Below are 12999 nucleotides of genomic sequence, written 5' to 3'. Positions count from 1 at the left end.
GAAAGAACTACAATCATGATCTTATGCATATACACACATGTATATATATGTGTATTATACATTTATATACATATGAGAAGCATTGATGACAAACATACCATTTTAATCCTTTTTAACTTACTTTTCATTATATAAAAAAATCCACTCTCATTATAATGAGTGTCGTCTCTTTTCTTTGCAAGACAAAACCTCACCATTTACAGTGCTGAATTGCTTTCTGGCAATTGCCTGTCATTTTGAGGAAACGAGCATTTCTACCAAACTTATTGTTTAAAATGTGGTAACTAGTGTACAGTGCCTGTCTCAGCTGTGGTAAGCCTGACAATTAAGCTATAATACATTATGTGGAAAGGTTAATGGAGGAAAGGTGAACTTTTCCTGGTCTCTGTCTGCAAAAGCTGAACCTTTACATCTTGATAGAGTGATCTTACAGGTATACTGTCACCCCACAGAGAAAAGCATGCCATGCTATTGTAGCACATGTGCCTGGAACTTAGGAGGATGTTGGAGCTCAAAGGGTAATAAACAGAATTATTTATTAGAGAATGTATAACATGTTTTTCTATCAAATGTTACTTTAGTGTTTAGAAACACAGGGATCACAGTCCCAGGTCAGATGGATGGTCTATCTTGTCTAGTTTCTGAGAAAGCTCAAGAAGTCAGTGAAACAAAAATACCTATTTCTGGAGAAGTTCCTCCTTGAATTCTTATGACCTTTTACCCTTACATGCATTTGCTCATATTCCTTCCAAATTCCTCTGTGTGTGATGGCTCCAGCTGCTTCCTGAAGGTGGACCCTGGTACACCCTGTGGATAGGAATGACAGGGGACAGCCTGAGCTGGCATGCATCCTGGAGTTGAGGGTACTGGGAGTCTCCTTCATTTTGACAGGTTCTAGGAACCCAAGCATCCAGCACATTTAATGTGAATCAATGTTTTCAAATAGGCTGTTGAAATGCGATGCAGTCATCTGCAAAGGAGTCGTGCTTGGGCCATGGCTGGAGGAGAGGATGTGCTGGGCTCACAGATACTCCAGGCTCCACTCTTTTACCTTATTGAAACTACAAGCATTGCCATTATCTGTAGGAAAGTATAATCCCTCCCTGTATCTCAATTTATTTTGGTATCCCTTAGCAATAAGTTCCATGGGTTATTTATGTAGTTTCATATCTTTGATATATTTATGATATATTCCTGAACCTGTCATTGAATATCACTTGGTTCCTCTTTCAATGAGGATGAATAAGATACTGTCATCCTTTGCTCCTGCTTTTCTTTTTTTAAATACACTTATCTAATCCTTTCTGTAAGACTCTTCCAGTCTGTTGAATTCAATTCTAGACTCCCAACAATGCAAATTATGTGAACTTTAAGGAAAGATTGAATAGGGACTATGGTGAATAAAGACTGCACATCAACCTAAGACACCCACAGCAGTTTTTATAAAACTAAACAAGAACATTAAGAATGTGTAATATGTTCCTTCTCCTTTTTTTTCTTCTCCACCTCCACTAAGAAGAACTTTGGGAGAAATGAGAATCACTGAACAGCCAAAGCACCAAACACTGTTGCAGCTCAGGATATCACCTGCTGCCTGTGAAATTCTCTCTCAAAGAAGTTTCATTTCTGAATCACCAGTTGGGGAGAAGTCAAAGTGATAGAATCTAGCAGTAACATTTAACTAAAATATCTCTCTATGTTCAAATAGTGAGAAATGGCAGTATTTATGTCCTTAATATAGCAGTGTGAAATGCATATACTAACTGAAAAGTGACATTTTATTGTAAATAAATAAATAAATGAGTATTTGTTCTCAGGATAGACTTTGATTTCAGGATCAGAATTGAGTTTTATACCTCACTTTGCCCCTGAACTGGCTAGTTAAGCTTAGTCATTTCACATCTCTGTGTCTCAGTTCTTCAGCCTACCCTTCTTAGGCTGGCAGCGTGTGCTGTGGTAATGTGAGGTAGCTTTCACATGTGTGAGTATATATAAAGTCAGAGTTTGACATTGAGTAATACCTTAAAACAGTGTGTATATTGTCTGAATGGTATGAACAATTCCAAATCTTCAGATGTTCATTTTGATGCTAGCAAGCCACTGGGTTCTCTGTGAACTTCTTAATTATTTTGAGGTTCTTTCTTCTTCTGGGTTCCAAGACTTTAAGGTGTGTTTGCTTCTTTTTTTAGTCATCTCCTCCTGAATGATGAAGATTGGAAAAATACTTAAGAAAATCTGGGATAACCACAGATTTATTTAAGGATGTAAAATAAACCCCATATATAATAATAAATCTCTGAGTGTTTTGCAAACAATGTATATAATTAAAATCACACTGAACAGTAAGAATTAAAAGAGTAGGGGCAGTAAGAGAACAATTATGAACAAATACAGACTTGCTTCTCAGATGGTTTACCAACACTTAAAATTTAGCACAAGGAAGGGGGTGACAATCACCTAGTTGAAATTTTCACAGTGATTTTAAGGAAAGTGCTATTTAACTTGTAGTCTTTATTGTTTCATTATGAAGCCCTCCAAATCTCATCTAGCTTGAGGCTTCATTGCAAACTCAAAATTCAGCTCAGTTTCAGTGAATGGTTTACATACCTTTCAAGTGCTATTAGGTAATTTGTAGCTAGCAAATAATAAAAATTAAATCACAAGGAATTGTGATTTGCAAGATATTTAGGTTGTTCTTTTGTGTGGGTGTCTTTTGGTTGCACTCAGCTAAACTAAATCTTTCCTTCATATTTCTCATTAAGAAGAAATTTCAGCAAATATGTTTTGGAAAGAGAAAAAAAAGTAATTAAAATAAAGTATTCTCTCTAGGGCCCTAAAATTGCCAAGTAAAAGAGAGACATTCTTGCCAGTTCTGCCTTTGTGGCAGGTGCAGGTTCCTCCAACAGCTGGTGGGATCTCTGGATATGGGACAGGCCAGTCCGCTGAGGGCGCTGTCCCAGGCCAGGGATTCGCTCACACTACCCTTGACTCACTCAGTTCTTGTCAGAACTAATGCTGATTTTTTTGATTAATTTTTTTTTTAAGATTTCAATGTTGCCTCTTCCCTCATCCCACTGCAGAAAAATGAAAAAAAAAAAAAAAAAAAACAACAGAAGATTAAAAGAGAGGAAATGCCTCCATCAGCTAAAATATCTGAGTTTTGTAGACTTTGAGGCCAGAATAGACCATTTGGAGAGCTGGTCTGACCTCCTGTTTACTTACAGGGCAAAAAACCTCTATAAGTAATTTCTGCTTAGACCTATTATTTTTGCTTGAACTGCATCATGCTTTCCACTCTCATTACTGGTGTCTCTTCCTAATCATTATAAGAAATGCTTTTATACTAATAATGTTATTTATATTGGTTGTAAATCATCAGTACTTAGAAGAATTTAAAATATGGTGCCAGTTTTGAACAATTTATAATCTAGTCTTTCTTTGCTGTGTTGTCTGACATTCTCTGGACTCTTTTTTGCAGTGTAGTACTTTTTATTTAATGAATAACATTTGGCAACAGACTGTCTCTCTTTTTCCTCATTTTTCTTGCTTTTTTTCCCCTTTTTACAAACTGTCTGAACTCATCTAGTGGGTCTTTTTTCTTTTTTTTTTTTTGAAAGGCAAGTTGTTTGGATTTTTTTTTGTTTGTGTTCTTCTTTTTATTTTTTATATCCATGTATATATTTGTATTATTTTGTATTATATATGTTTATCTCTTCCTTAACTTTTTAAAATTATCCTTTGCCTTTTAATAAGATTCACCTGGGACAGAGAGTTAAACAATGTAGAGCTCTTTCACTGAAAATGAGAAGAAAAGCTCAGCATTAACTCTCTAGACAAGTTTCCTGGAGCTTGTCCAGTTCTAGCCTAAATTATCTTCATGAGACTGTTGAAGTTGCATTGTTTGCATTATGTATGATTCCTGACTGCTTCTAGTATGAACAAACCCCACAGTGTTTGGTTAGTGGTTTTCAATTTTATGTTAAGCTGTACAATTTGTTGGTGTTATTTAGGTTAATATGCTATTATTTTGCATATTTATACCTCTTCCATTACATTTTATTAATAATGATGTCATGTCTGGTAGCAAGAATCAATAAGACTTCTAGTGTGTAATGTTTACATATATTATTACAGTATAATAAGTCTCTTAGGCAGCTCCCTGCATTGGAATCACTTTGTAGATGTGTCTTTCAGGTAATTGGATGCCTACAGTGCCTACAGTGGCTGCTTGAAGAGCAGTGATACACTGTGCTGACATGAGATCTAGCCAGCCACTATTGTATAGGTATCACAACAGGCAATCTTTCTCCAATGTCTGCATCAGAAGATAAAAGATGATGCATTTCCACTTCTCTTTTACCTATTGTGTTGCTTTTGCCCTTCCACACTTGACATTTTCTTTTACATAACTCTGAAGAGCATTTCTGCACTCTCTCTCACAGTCATCCCTTCTAGAGAAATATATTGAGCTTGTGAATGTGTACAGCACTTCTTGTAGAAAAAGCTTAAGGCTCTCCCATATAAAATTTCCCTTTCTAGTCCCTAGATGTTCTATTCGCTTCCCTTTGCACTGGTGGAAGGTTGATTTAGTTGTTGCTATACCCTGTAAAAGACCAACAATACCAAGAAAAAAACAAATATTGCCCCTGTTAGTGCATAAATCACTTGCCTGATCCTTTTGCACACCAGAAGGCTCATCAGTGACCCTGATCCAGCAGTTGAAGTAAAGGGGTACACACTGGCAGCTGGCTGTTGCAGCTGAGACCCTTTGGGCAAAAAGGTTTGTTTGGTAGTATCCCACTACGCTGCTTATTCTCACTAATAATAGTAATCTCTGTAGTGTTGATGAGTATCGCTGACTAATAAGACAGAGCTAGATTACATCCTGTTAGTTCTTTAATGTGTGCAAGAAGCACTCTGTCTCACCCATTCATCTGCCTGTATGTTTGTGCAGGAGTATGTACATGTGCAGTAGTGTGCCGAAGCATGCAGAGATTTTCCTGTGGTGCAGGCTAGCTGAAGGTGACTGGGAAAACCTGGAGTCTTCTTCAATGGTTCTCTACCCTGCCCTTTCCCCACAGGCACATCCTGATCCTCCTGACTCAAACTAGAGCTTCCCGAATTGGAGTCCAGCAGTATGCTCTTTCAAGTTGTGGAGAGGATACATGCTGGTACGCTGTAAAGTCTGGAGAGTGTCAAAAGTTCATGTAATGTAGGTGACTGGCATTGCCAAATCAAGTGTCAGAAAGTGGCAGGATATCACAGGAAGCAAAGTGAGATTATAAAAAAGCCCCAAACAAACCACTCAAGTGTGATTGAAAAAAGGAAAATGGACATAAGTTTTTATTTAATATTGCAGATTAGGAAACAAGTCAATAAGGATAACATTTCACAAATTTTGTTTCTATATTCCTTCCAAAGGTACCTTGCTGGCTTACAACAGGCTCCTCTCAGTGTCTGAGACTATTTTTCAATTTTGATTTAAATAAAAGTCAAATTTACACAATGATTTTAACACTTGTAGCTCTAGAGGAAAAAACAGAGCATAAAGAAAGTATTACTACAGGCTTTTTTTTTAATAATACATTGGTAATGAGTCAAATACTAGTGACTAATCTCTTCAGAGATATAAAACATGCCAGAATGTGGACTTGTATAGAAGTATCTATTTACATGCACAAATTCTGAATTTAAGTCTAAGTTCTATTTCTCCCTTTAATTTCTGAAAAAAATACAGCGCAGGTTGTAGTCATCTGGTTTGCTTCTTTCAAATTATGTTGACATCTGCTGATCCCCAGGCTTTAGGCTACGCCTTTGACTCTTCCCCATGGCACTTCAAAATGACACAGTTCCTTTGGTTTGGTGGGGACACTCCATTTCCATTATTTATTATTAAAACATGAGATTTGTATTTATGGCATTAGGCCATGGTTTAGCTGCCATTCCCCACCAATGTCACGTCAGGGTGTTGTGCACATATTTTTTTATGGAATGTTGTGGTATCCTTCAGGCTACAAATATGTAAAAACAGGCTACAAATTTTTAGCTCTATTTGGCACTGCTGAGGAGCAAAGGAGTTTATAATTTTTCTCTGCATCTTTCTGCTTTCAGGTACTGTACTGTTGGTTTATTTAGTGTGATTCAGGTAGCACAACACCTAGTATTCATACCAGCATCCCAAATATAAGGATCTTTAGAGAGCAGCAGGTCACATTTGAATCATTGTCTGTGAATCTGGTCTTGAGTTTTAGGTTCATTAGAACCAACAAAGCTGCAACTGTTTGCACTTCTGCTGAAGTTACCAATTCCATAAATCATGTCAACTAATTGTTGTAACACTAAAGTAATTTGAAAAACTTGAATAAAGAGTGTTCTTCTGATACCCAATCGTGTACATGTTTGAAGTCTTCATTTAAGCATTTTCAATACATATTCCTGTTTGAGACTAATGTGCTCCACTCACAGAAAACCTACATGTAAGCAGCCATAACATACTTAGATAAAAATAATACATATTGTTTTGCATTCAGATGGTCAAAGAGAAAGCAAGAAGGCTTAGATTGTGCATAGAGATGAAAACCCCTGTCCTCTGCATTCTTTACAGTTCAGAAGCACATTTGCATTGCTCAGGAGATGTGTACAACTGAGCACAGGCATCAGAGACACATACAGAGCCAGTTTCTTATTCTGATGAGGTCAAATGTCATTCTTCTCTATTGAGAGACACTGAGAATGGCTATAAAACCAACAGACATTGATTCTGTTCTTATTTTGTTTACAGACCATAAGAGAAGCTTATAAAAAAGTCAAGTTCAGATCACTGAAAATGAAATCCTCTCTTTATTCTAATTTTGGCCTCATTCATACACTTTTACTCTGCCTATATCTCCATTTATGTGGAAATTTTTCTCCTCATATTGCCATAGAGAGGAATTCAAAATAAAAAAGATGTCTCGAATACTGTTTAAAAGCTCATACACAGGAGCATGCATACACAAATTCCTACCTGTTTGAATGTCTGTATTATAACCTCATAGATAATAAGATAGGTACCTTAGTCTCAAAAAATCAGCTTACATGCCTGATTCTCCTATTTTTTACACCAAATCTATTTTACCTTATCTCAGTTGTTGTAATTAGGATATGATTGATGTAACAGAAATTGAAATCCAGTCAGTCAAACTGACTGGAAAGCCATTGTAGCAGCTGTGTGTTAAAATTAGGAACATAAGTACCATGACACTTTTTATGTGAGCAATTGGATGACTGATCTTTTAAAAATGTGAGTTTCAGGTTAGCCCATCAACTTCATCCTGCTTGTGAGACAGAGGTTACTGTTAAAGTATATTTACGAATGACTTGAAATAATACTCACTTTTCTCATCCTTCTTACTGTTACCAAATCCTGCTGTACTCAGCTGTCCATCGCAATCACTGCAGGCTTGTATCTCAGTGCATCTTTGGGATTTGTGTTCCTAAATGTTCATCCTCCTGGGCTTTCAGGGCTATACTGGAAAGGGTACTCTGCAGTCTGGACTACAGTGTTGACATCTTACTGGTGTCACAGGCCCCCCCAAATTAAGGCCCCTGTGGAATTATTTTCACATTGGGACATTTGGATAAAATTACAAATTTGTTTTCAGAGGCAAGTCCTGGCTTAGTCTACTCCTCTAACTCTTGCTTCTAAGCTGGTCTTCTTCAAAATTTTACTTTGGAACCTACAAAAATAGTACAAATAGTTGTTGATTTTTTAATATATATACACGAGTACACATATAGGCAAATTTATATATTCAGTATATCTATTATACGTGAAACATATATAGTTACTGGTTCAAGTTGTTATTTGCTGTATGTAATTTGTTTAACAACGGAAAATCTAGAGTGATATAATTTCATCCTACTCTTTCAGAAACACTTCCTAATATCCCTTTTTTCTCTTTTGGGGGTGGGGTGAAATAGAGTGTGTTATTATACTCTATGCAATGAAACACCTCCTCATTTAGCCAAATTAAAACAACTGGGGTCCTAATATTTCACAGGAAGATATTTAACAGAAATACTATTGAACATAACAGGAGAAGAATAAGAATTTCAGTTAATCTCGTGTAGTTCAGAGAGTTTTGGGTTTGTTTGTTTGTTTGTTTGTTTTGTTAAATGGGACCCAGTTCTATTAAACTACCTTTCTGGTTTTAAAGAACCACAGACAATTTCTGATGGATGGCACAGTATTGAATGACTGAAAAATCCTGCATGGGTGCTGAACTCTTCCCTCACCTTTCTCAATCACCAGAAAACAAATTGGAAAAGTGGAAATAGCAGGGTCAGGTCAGGTGAGTGCACACTTAAACATTTCATAGGGTACAGAGTGCAGAGCAGCGATCTGCTCTCATGTTCCATTAATTCAGAGACAGCTGTCATTTATCTTTTGATGAAAGCTAGAGGTTGAATGCTTGACACAACATATCAGGCCTAATATGGAAAGAACATAGCAATGTGGGCCTAGTTCTGTAAAAGTGAGTTACTGTGCAAGGAGGTTTCATAACTCCACTACTGACATTTGACAGAACTTTGACCACATTTCCACAAATACAAATTGCCCAGCTATTGTAGAAAAAGAAAAGTCCACAGATTACATGGGTAATTAACCACATAATTTTTATTAGAAACTATATGAATTGCATGGCTAAATCCTTGTGAAGCTTCTTAAATACTTAAGAACTATATGTCCATAAGTGAGTCTTAAAGACGGTTTTTGAAATAGAGGTAGATAGGTAAAAAGTTAAATAAATTGGTGGGGAAACACTGCTTTTTGCCTCTGGAAAAACTAACTGCAAGATGACAATTCAGACATACCTGCTGTCAAAGTATTAGCATCTTCAAGTGAATTTGATGGGAAATACCATTAACAAGATAAAAGAGAACAAAATCAAAAACAATTTCAGTAAAGACTCACTCAATAGTGCCATAGATCCAAGAATAAAAGTGCTTTCTATAAAAACCAAAGCGTGTGGTGGTGGGAGTTGAAAGCAAGACAAAAAAGCAAACCTCTAAAAATCATATTTAATACAAGGAACTGCATCATACGCAAGAGAAATAGCAGAGAAAATCAGCACAGCATGCTGCTCACTCAAGATCTTACATGTTACAAGGGGTTTAGGAGCAAATCATATGGTGCTTATACAACTATATCTCTCACCCCTCCCTTGTTTTAAGAGTGAAAACATCTTTCAACCATCTCTTGCAATTTGAATGGGACTATAATGGTACTGCGTCTAGGCAGGCTCTTGCTTCTGGATACTCCAACTTCACAGGTTGCAGTGCTACGAAGACATTATCTCACTGATGCCTCTTGCCTTCTATTTACAGTGGTTTGCATCTTACCTTTCCTCACATGTGCGAACAGATGATATTAACAACTTGGAAAAGAGGTGTTGGGAGGTGTATGTGCCTTTGTACAATTTATGGGTAATGGGACACATGCCAAAGCATCACCTTGTGTTTCATGGAGGAAAGCTCCAGATACCACCTGGTCTGATCCGATTTTGGGAACCACAACTCTAAATTTACAGGGTGGCACTTTGTTCTCAGGAGTCTGCACTGACAGAGAGAATAGCCAAATCCAGATTTTCAGTGGTCATGTGTAGGCTATGGATTATTGGTCCTAACTCCTTCTGCTCATGACTCACATTCACAGTTTGTCCAGCCTAATATGGGGTTTGTCTATTCTAGTTATGTCATCTTGGTGAAGGTCTGAATTTGAATTCATAACTTCTGCCTCCTGAAATGGTCTCCAGGTCTAGGTATTTTCATCCAGTCCTATCTCTGGCAGGGGAGCAGGAGCAGCAGGAAATGTTGATATACTTCCAGTTCAGCTTCTCATGACTTCTAGAAACTTTTTTTGTCATAGCAGAAAAAGTTCCATGCTTGTCATTGCCTAAATGTTGTCATGTGATTTTTTTTAACTTTGCTTGAGTGTAACAATTTTTGAGTCTGAAGAAAATAGAGGCAAAACATTTTTTACTTGATAAAGAAAAATAATTTAAAATATTTTCTTGCCAAAGCAAGAGAGAAGTGAGAGCTGAAAACAAAAGAAAAGTTCTGTGTCAAGAATTGGCTTTGACTGTAATAGAGAAAAATGGTTTTAATTGGTTCGAGATGCCTATCTCTTTTTCCTTTTCCTTTTCCTTTTCCTTTTCCTTTTCCTTTTCCTTTTCCTTTTCCTTTTCCTTTTCCTTTTCCTTTTCCTTTTCCTTTTCCTTTTCCCTTTCCCTTTCCCTTTCCCTTCCCCTTCCCTTTCCCTTTCCCTTTCCCTTTCCCTTTCCCTTTCCCTTTCCCTTTCCCTTTCCCTTTCCCTTTCCCTTTCCCTTTCCCTTTCCCTTTCCCTTTCCTTTCCCCCTTTCCCCTTTCCCTTTTCCCTTTCCTTTCCCCCTTTCCCCTTTCCCTTTTCCCTTTCCTTTCCCCCTTTCCCCTTTCCCTTTTCCTCTTTCCCTTTCCACTTTCCTTTCCCTCTCTCAATGAAATACAATGTTACTTGGAGTAAACCAGAGGACTAAATCTGCCTATAACTATTTTCCTTCAGCTACAAAAACTCCCGTGTCTTGATTTTATCAGTCGTTTTCAGGTAGGGAAATAATGGGAGATGCTGAGGGGGAGGAGAAGGGTGAGGAGCCTTCTTTTCCCTGGGCTCTGCAGCTCAGGTGTAAATGCTATTATTGTACTCACACAAAAGAAAGGAATATGTGTTTGTATATTTCAAAGACACAGGCAGCACCTTAGAGCAATTAAAGGAGAAATAAAGGAGTGTCTTTGTGTTCACTGTCAGTACTCAGCCACATGAGCTGCAGCACAAGATCCTGGTGTGTTTGAGGGAAAGCAGCAGGTACAGTGTTAGGTGCCTGCAATGGGCTGCATGGGCTCATCTGGGTGCCCTTCCAAGAGGTCTGTTCCTCTACACAATAGTAATGCCTCACTGGCAATACTTAATCTGTCTCTCAGAGAGTCAGTCTAATACCCCCAAGCAGCTGCTTTTAGAGGTGTACGGCATTTTTTGACATGGTCTGCTCAGCGATTCTGAGTTCACTTGTAATGTGCCTCTGCAAAACAAACTTGGTTCTGCTTTAGACATTGCTCCAGTTATGGAGTCAGTGTTGCAGTTTGAAGTGCTGAGCCAACCTGGTGTTTTAATTCAAATTTCATCTGAGCTTTCTTTGATCCTTCTGTTCTTAAGAAAAATAATCACCATATTTAGGGTTTCTCTACACTTCTTTAGAATTTAGATCAAGGCTAGGAAGACAACAGTTTTCCTGAATAAAAAAGAAAGCAAAAAAATGAAGAACGTAGATTTTCTTGGAAGGATCTTAAGTCCTTCATGTAGGTTAAGGTCATGATATCTAAATTAATGCAATACAGAGTTCCTCATACTATTTACTCTACTCTTTAGATCTTTCTTAGGCTCACTGCATGGAAGAAAGCAGAAGCTTGCCACCTCCCCTGTGAGCGGGAAGGGACTGCAGTGAGTGGGAAGTTACCAAGTGTTAACAGCCAAGCTGAAGCAGAGGAGGTGACATGCGTCCCACATTGTAAGGCTGGAGCATATTGCGGCCTGCCTGTTCTAGGGGAAAAGTAATTCCTCCACAACTATATTTGTTGGATAGTAGCAAGACCTTTACCTAGAGGTGTAATCTGTTCCTTAGGGCTTCTGTTGAATTCAGTTAGAGACAGGTTGTTGTTTTTTTCTCACCATTTTTCTATCACAAGCAACAAATAAAGATCAGAGATTTATCTAGCCTGGGAGTTTGACAAGATTCTCGTATTCACCTTTGGTAAAATAGGACTGGCACTTAGCACAGGATATATGCAATAGCTTTGAAATGTTTGTAATCATATTAGATTAGGGAGAGGGATACGACCTTGCCCTCTCCTTCCCCATAATTTTCTATTTTTCTCACTAAAAGAGAGACTTGTTTCAGACTTTTCATGTTTAAGGAAACCACTAATTTGTATAGGGCATGCTCAGAGGCTTAGCATAATCATTCCCAGAGTAACATGACTGTCTCCATTAGCATAATTTTGCCCTTACTCATTAAATGATTCATATTCTTACAATTTTTTTAGGAGTCACAATTCCCTACTTTATTAGATTTGTCTTTTCTGAAGAATTGTCCTAATTCTTTTAACCATTCCTTATTTTTCAATTTAACTTTCAGATGTGATGTGGGAAATTTGGTTTCTTTCTGAGTAACTTCCCCTAGTTGAGACTGTGACCTGAGTCACTATAAGTCATGCAAGGATAAAGTAGAACTGAAGCCTATGGTTCTTAGAAGCTGTGCCCACCTGATTTTTCTGTCACGTTTACCTTTCATTTTTGATTCTTAAGGGATAAAGTTGCATTTTGACCTTTACTTCCTGCACTCTCACTGTTTCCTTCTAGTTGTTAAAGGATTTTATCACCCCTACACCTTCCTAACTGAATCAGGAAATACATATTATTCCAGTTTCAAATTCTGCAATGTGGGTGAGGGCATATAGACCTAAACAGGAGCTGAATGGACCACTTAGCAGATAGCAGTTTCCTGTATCTAACTGCCTACACATAGAAACTCAACAGGGCTTAGCTGACACAGACTATGATGGGTTTCTTCAGGCTTGAAGAGTTGGCCATATCCTTTTTAGAACAGCTGCTACATAACTCTTGGTTCCATGGCAGGCTTTAGGAAAGTGTTCCATAAGGGAAAAAAAATCCATATTTTATACTTTTATTATATATATATATATATATATAATTTTTAAATAATTATTTGAGTATAATTTCTGCAAAGAAAATGTCTTGATTTGCATTTCATTGAAAACCCTATGTCCCAAGAAACCAAACCAAACAATATGTTTGTTTCCTACACACAGGACTGCTTAATTACGGAAGGAGGAAGGAGATGGTGGAAATGCAAAGCTGCAGTATTTCTTTCATTACTTCTTAGTTGTAGGGAAATGATCCCAGGA

This window comes from Chiroxiphia lanceolata, chromosome 1, assembly GCF_009829145.1.
Source record: "Chiroxiphia lanceolata isolate bChiLan1 chromosome 1, bChiLan1.pri, whole genome shotgun sequence".
NCBI classification, from domain to species: Eukaryota; Metazoa; Chordata; class Aves; order Passeriformes; family Pipridae; genus Chiroxiphia; species Chiroxiphia lanceolata.
The sequence above is the reverse complement of the archived record's forward strand: the minus strand, read 5'-3'. Positions refer to the sequence as shown.